Source organism: Lacerta agilis, chromosome 3, assembly GCF_009819535.1.
Source record: "Lacerta agilis isolate rLacAgi1 chromosome 3, rLacAgi1.pri, whole genome shotgun sequence".
Lineage (NCBI taxonomy): Eukaryota > Metazoa > Chordata > Lepidosauria > Squamata > Lacertidae > Lacerta > Lacerta agilis.
The window spans coordinates 72,608,845-72,616,338 of record NC_046314.1 but is presented as its reverse complement, the minus strand read 5'-3'; positions in this window follow the sequence as shown (position 1 = coordinate 72,616,338).

Genomic DNA, 7,494 nt, shown 5'->3' with positions numbered 1-7,494 from the left:
TTGTGGGGAATGTAGTTTTCGTGATAAATGTGGCGAAGGGGCCCCTTTGAGCCATAGAGGTAAGAAAACTTTAAGGCGGGAAGCGCGAGTTCCTCCTAGCCTCTCTTGGTAAAATATACAGAGGCTTGTGGCAACAAATCTATTGATTTCATGATTACGACATCAGATGTACGGAGCCCATCCCGCTTTATGTAGCTCCGCCAAACGAGGCCAAGCATTTCCCCATGAAAACATCATTTGCATGTTAGAATGTCCCGGGATGTGCAGGAATTCCGCATCAGGGGTTCCTGGGTAGACAAATCAGCACAGGAAACGTTCCTTGAAGTCTGAAGGAACAACTGAAAATGCGGTTACACCAGCACATTGCATCCTAGACACTGCTGCTTAGAATCCCATACAAGCCATCATCACAGGGCTCACCCACACCAAAGTATCACAGATACCCTTGTGGGGTTTTGGGAAGGCAGAAGAGGTAGTTGACTAGTGCCTGCTCCTGCACCATTACTGGGGGAGCACTGACTGACGGCATGCTCAAGTCGAGCAATTCTTTATTTAATTCCTATGAATGTTATTAAAGTTGGTAAATGTTCTAATCATAACAACTGTAAAAAGTCATAGGCACACTTACTTCAGAGAAAACATATGTAGAATTAGGTTGCAATAGTTGACAATTAGCCAGCAATTTTTTAAAGTGTGTCTGGCTATTAACCACAAGGTTGGTGGTTCAAGCTCACCCAGGGATGACTGTGGGAAGGATTTCTGTGTTGGATTAGATGACCCATGAAGTTGCTTCTGACTATGATTCTATGACTTTTATGACATGCTGCCTAAGAAAATACCTGAATAACTCTAGAGTCTAGACTATGACTGGACCGAATGGTCAGGAGTCCCTTTACCTTTTTATGTTTCACCTAGCATTGCTGCCAGACTTCAGACAGACAAACTTTCTGGCCCTCCTCTTTGACATCTTTTAAGGGAGTTGTGTGAGTTTCCTACCAGAACCCCCCTCCCTGGAATTGTGTTTCTATTATTGTGACTAGAGTTGGAGAAATTAGATTCAGTTCACATTTAAAAAGGCAAACCTACCTAATTCACACTTTCCTAAATAATACATGGACCAATACACAGTCATCCCTCAAAATTTGCACTTAACTTAATTTTACAGTGTATTTCTCCAACCAGTAATGTGTACATAAATGCATGCACTGTACTAATGTGCATATATAAATATGTCATATTTGGGAACATTAGGGTAATTGCTTTATATTAGGCAAAATTAAATACAATGTTGTGTATATCAGGAGAAATTCTCACTAAAATGCTGAATTGTCATGAAAAAATCACAAACTGATGTGGAAATGTGGAGAACTAAACTTAAAATTGGAAAAATGAGAAATGTAGATACCAAAATTAACAGATTCACCCATTCCTAATTGTGACTTACTACTGTACTTCCAAGTTCTCCTCTTACCAGGGATATTATTAGCTGTAGGAATGAGATAGTGGTGGAGGCGGAGAATACCCGGTTCTTCACCCTGTCTGTCCTTCTCATCTTGTTCTCTTATACTCTGTTGGCTGGCTCTGACCTGAAATGATTCCCTACCCAGGAAAGGTGTCAATAGGGGAGAAGCAGCTTAACTTTGTCTACTGGAGAAGGGTGTTTCAGATCAAGTTGTAAATCCTACGTAGGGTTGCACTGACCAGGAAACAGCCTGGTCTACTCCTGTGCCTATAGCAGCAATTTACCAGCAGAAATCAGCAGGTGAAGTTTTCAACAGCATAGTTATGAGCATTATCAGATCCTGCTGTTTTTAAATGTACAGAGCAAGGGCTGATCAAGAAGTTGGCAAGTCTATGGGTTTAAGGGAGCTTATGAATAAGTATGCACAGGATTGCAGTAATTTTGTCCATAAGCAACCCATGGATAGTCAAAAGAGAATTTAAAAAAAGTTGCTGCACACAATAAAATGACAATATTTCACATTCCAACTCACAATAAATTCCATGGCTTTAAATAAATGTACATTATTTGACTCTTTTCTTTTAATCATACGTTAGTTTCATCATTTAGCCACTTTTTCTTTTTTAGCATAATTCCAGCTAAGGCTTTAATTTTATTTCTAAGAATGTACCAGGTTTCTCTGACAGTTCTTCCTGGAATTACAAAACAAAAATGGTTCAGGTAGCTGAATTTATGGGTGACAGAATAAATGGTATATTGTAAAGCAGTGTTACTGAATATCTCAAGGGTGAGGAGCCTTCCATTCTTAGTGAATCTTTTACTTGCCACACGCTAGTGGTGAGCAGTACCAGAGATAAAGGTGGATTAAGCATTAAATGTGAATTTTACCTTTGTACAGTAAGCTAATTTCTACACACACTTATACATCCCTCTCTAGCCTCCATCCAGGCAAGCAATCAGCTTTTTCAGAGTGTAGGGAGTCCAGGGATACATTCCAGTAAGGTAAAAGAAAAAAGAAAAAAAAAACACGCAAGGAGAATGCAAAAGGAGGCTGGTGAGGGGTGTGGTGTACAGAAAGCCCAGAGGGTAAGACAGAGAAGCCCAGAGGGCTGCATTTGGTTGTCAGACCTGGAGGTTCCCCTTCCCTGAGATCTATCTATCTATCTATTAGCCATGATAGCTAAGTGGGTCTTCCATGTTTAAAGGCAGTCTAAATACCTGATGCTAAAAACAAACAAAGTTATTGGGTGTTCAGTTCAACTAGAACTCTGTATGCGAGCTCCAAAGCTGTATATGTATTTTGGCTTTGCTCTGAGCCATGAGGAAGTTGTGGTGAGCAGGAAAAGTCCCTCTGTGTGTGAGTCAGTAATGATCCCAGCACATGCCAATCACAAGCAAGAAGTTGCATCCTGCCGCAGTTAAGTGCAAACTCCAGTGCCACTTTTAGTTTAAGCAACATCCATAATTCAGCAAATGATCTCCCATTAGGAAAAAAATTATAATCCAGAAATCATACCCGCTCTAATAAAATGAAATACGGTAATTCCCTAGCCTGTTGTGAGAAGACCAAATCCATTTGTTTTCAGCAGGGTGAGGGTGCATTACTAATAGATTATGTATTATCAAGGCAATAATATAAAATTCACATGTCTTAAGAACTTCCAAACCCTCCCTCTTTGATCATTAGGACTTTCAGGACAAAATAAAATAAGGCTACTGAAATGAGGCAGATGACTTGGGTCCCATGGGTAAGGGGAGATGGCAAACATCTCTAGGGGTTTATGGGGATCCTGAATGCTGCTGGAAACCCAGCAGGAAGTCTTGGCTGGTTTGACTATGCTGCTGCTATAGTCCCCTTTTCTTATCACGACAGATCCTATTTGTGCTCCAACTTTTATGATTTCCACTATCTGCTGTATTTTTCCAATCTCAATCTAATCTGGTTATCACAAGACAGGAGAGCTACTATATTGCACATAACTTTTTCCCTTTCTTGGTTCTTTCACTTTCTCCATAGCAAGACTGTGTTTTGAAAGACTCTGTGTCACAGTTCCTTGAAGAGAACAACAAGTCCAACATGCAGAATCCTGTGGAAATATGTTGAAAGGTTTATTCTTAATAATTTATCTTTTAATCCCCAGACCTCCTCTGCACACATTCCAACTAATCTACAGTGAATTCTGGGATGTTTTCTAAAGATACTAGGTACCAGGAGATGATGCTAATGACACTGAAGTGCCAAGTGCATACAAAATCCAGCCCTTCTTCTTCACACCTAGGCCAAAAGACAGTTCTGAGGAGTTAGCACCTATTCTGCTACCTCCATATTCCCCTCACAGCAACTTACCTCATGCTGGTAGTGGGTGGAACCAAAATCAAAGGTGAATTTTATCTTTGTACAGTAGGCGAGTTTCTATGCAGCTTCACACACTTCTCTGTATTCTCCATCCAAGCAAACAAAAAATATTACCAGAGTTCAAGGACACATTCGAGCCAGACAAATGTTCTCAATGAGGGTTCACAGCATGGCTACTAAGGGATGTGGCCTGGGGAGAAGGGAGGTATCAGGAGAGGGAGTACTGAGCCCTGAAGGCCACATTTAGAGGGTTCTGAAGCGGCACATTTGGCCCTGGGGTCTGAGGTTCTCCATCCCCATTTAGGACTTCTGTGCCTTAAAAGCTGTATGACACACAAATACAACAAACAGTGCTTTCCTCACAACTGCACCTACACACCAGCACAAACTCCACCTGTTGAATTATCCATGTATCATGCAGCTGTTAAAGGATTAGGAGCACTCTCAGAAAAATGTAGCATCTCTAATGTGAATTATGGAGCTTGTTACAACATCCAGTTTTCTCAGATGCAAGAATTTGCATTTAATCCAACAAATGAGTGCACCGAGTTCCTCTCTTGTTTCTTTGCATTTTTGAAAAGAAAAGAAAGCGCTGGAGTGAGGAATACCGCTTCTAGCCCTTTATTGTCAGTAATTCACTCAACAATAGAAACAGAAATGAAAACCCTTATCAGAGCAACAGTCACTATAGTTTAAGAGGAAACTAGAGATAGAAACCAGATTTAGATTAATGATTAATTATTTAACATTGTTTTTCACAAAGTGAGCCAGCAACATGGCATATGAGGCGACTGTATTAAACGTCACAATGCAAAGTGAGAAGGTCATGTGATGATTACTTAATGCTGAAAAACTGGCTACTGCTGAAGATACTCTCTTCAGCTTTTGGATCCTATTATCATTTTGTGATATGTAGTCCCCTGAATCAGATTTTTTTAAAAGTAATTTGTATTACTTTTTAATACTTAAATTACTTAAAAATCTATTTGTATTGTGGTGTTTAAAAAGAATCTAGCCGTCATATAATAATATCCAAACACCCACTGTCCATTCAATATAGTATTACCTATGGCTAGCGAAGATTACTGTGCTTATAATTATTTCGTTATGGGGGACTCAAGTGTCATCTTTTCAGAGTAGATATGGATGTTGTTGTTGATTATGATAATTCATGAATCACACATTTACAATCATACAATAAAACTGAAAATAGGTTTAAAATCAACTCGCTTTTAAAATTGCCAGTACAGTGGTTTAAGAATGATTTGGTTTACAAACTCCGCAAACTGGAAATAGTGCATTGGTTTAAGAACTTTACCTCGGTCTAAGAAGGGAATAAGAACGATGGAAGTGCACCGGCGGCGGGAGGCCTCATTAGGGAAAGTGCACCTCAGTTTAAGAACGGTTTTGGTTTAAGAATGGACTTCTGGAACGGATTAAGTTCATAAACCGAGGGACCACTGTACTCAGGCCACAACCTGTTGTTGCTGGCATGACCCCGATCCCACACTAGTAGCATTAATAATATTTGTACTGATGGAGGATATATGAAGGCTATGTGATTATCACAGGCACCTATTGACACCACAAATGCTAAAAAGTACAATTCTCTGTGATACACACTTAAAAATGTTTTTGATAAAGGTCTTGTCCACTTTTCTAAATAGGTGCATGTAGGCTTTTTGAAAAGCAACCTCTTCCCATGGCACCAAAAACACAGTTAGCTGTTCCCTCACTTCTGACAACAACCTTCAACTTTCAATACCTCCCCCCCCCACTTTGCCCCCACTTTCATTCCCTTCCTGGAGACAACTGGCATGAAAGGTCAGCATACTTTGGCATTTGCCAAGGACCCACACCCCACCAGGGGCTCAATGACAAGAGCCCCCTGCACCTGCTCTTCCCCTTCAGACATTGCAACCTGCTTGTGCCTATCACTCTGGCCCAGGCCCTGATGGTGGTGGTGGTGGTGGTGAGGAGGAGCAATAGGTGCCACTGCCTGCTTGCTCATTAGCTCTCTGCCTGGCAAGCAAGTAGGGGTAGCAAAGATGAGGAAGAAGAGGAGCAGTAGTTTTGAGGTGGACTCACTCACAAAGGGTGGGGAGTGGGGATCATGGAGAGCGTCTCCCCTACAAGGACAGGTTACAACATCTGGGGCTCTTTAATTTAGAGGAAAGATGAGTAAGAGGTGATATGTAGAAGTTTGTAAAGCTATGCATGGTGTAGAAAGGTGGGTAGAGATATGCTTTTTCCTCTCTCTCATAACACTAGAACACATGGACAGCGAGTGAAGCTGAATGTTGGGACGATTCAGGACAGATAAAATGTATAAGGCAAAGGGTGGGGTGGACGCTCAAAGCAGGGGATAGGCAAAATGGCAGTGGGTTCCCTTTTGCATTCCTCATCATTGCTGGGGCAGGATGTCAGGAGTAGCATAGCTCCTTGATTGCCTTCCTGCCCAAAAAAAGGCTGAAGGCACTCAATGTCAGACAGGGAAGAGGTCACAGCAGGTATTGAGGGATGGCACAGTGCAACTTTTCCTGATGGCAAATGTGATCTAGCACTAGCACATATGCTAACAGAAATGGTGCCCAATAGAGCTGCACAGTGACGTAAGGCTTTCTGCTGAGTGGCTCTGTGGAGGAAGATACAGGTCCATGGAAGGTGGGCATTCAGGGGTTAAACACAGTGTGCCTCCCTGCAAAGTGACTACCCCAGCATCGCAAGCAGCTGTGTGTCTGATAGACCAGGCATGCTGGATGTGGCAAGTTGCTGTGGGAGTTGTCAGGGTGACTTGCAACCTGGGGAAGTCCCAGGGTGGCAGCAGGGCCCAGACACTGCCTCAGCTCAAGGCCATGTGAAGCCCAACCACAGCTGGCAAGGAACCCCCTGGAGTATGGAAGGCAACTGCCAGTTCTAATGAATCTGCTTGAAATGCTTGGACACCTCCCTGGTGGTATGTCTGGGCCCCTTGCACATGGTAGCCAGCTTTGCTGGGGGCTGCTTCCCCATTCTCCAGCCTCAACCCCTCTCAGTGGGGTTTGGATGCAGCTTTTTTGCACTGGTAGATGGGTAGTGGCCATGCCACCTGATGGATACATTAGACTGCTCTGTAAGTATAACTGATCCATCTTTTTCAAAACCAAGGCTACTACACTGTTGACCTGTCTGTGCCAGGGAGTGTGCCCCCAACCTCTGGAATTAAGGAAACTCCACTTTCAGTTCCATGTGATGCAAGACTTGTGGCAGCGCAAAGGGCATCATTGACACAAGGGGCATCGGGTTCTCTTGGCAGAAGGTAGTTCTGGATGCATTTTTGTTAGCTCTCCAGCCAGGTTAGAATCAGCAAGACTGCAAAGGTTTGCAGTAACAAGAAACAATGAGCAGGTCTTCTGGATGTTGAATTAAGACAGGATTAACAGGAAAGCTTGAGGTGTGATTCACTGTGTGTGAGCAGCATATGCTGAACAGTTTACTGGAGTGTAACGAAACGTACTTATTCCTCCCCTCTCCCCGTTTTTCAACTAGCTCTGGCTGGTGGACCTCGAGCTTCGAATAAATAACTATAAAGTAGTAGACCCGTTCAGCCTGCGGTCTGCCTACCCAACAGCGAAATAACCCCTTCTGAGCGACGGCCATGTGGCCGCTCTCCCCCGGCCCTCCTCACACAGGAAAG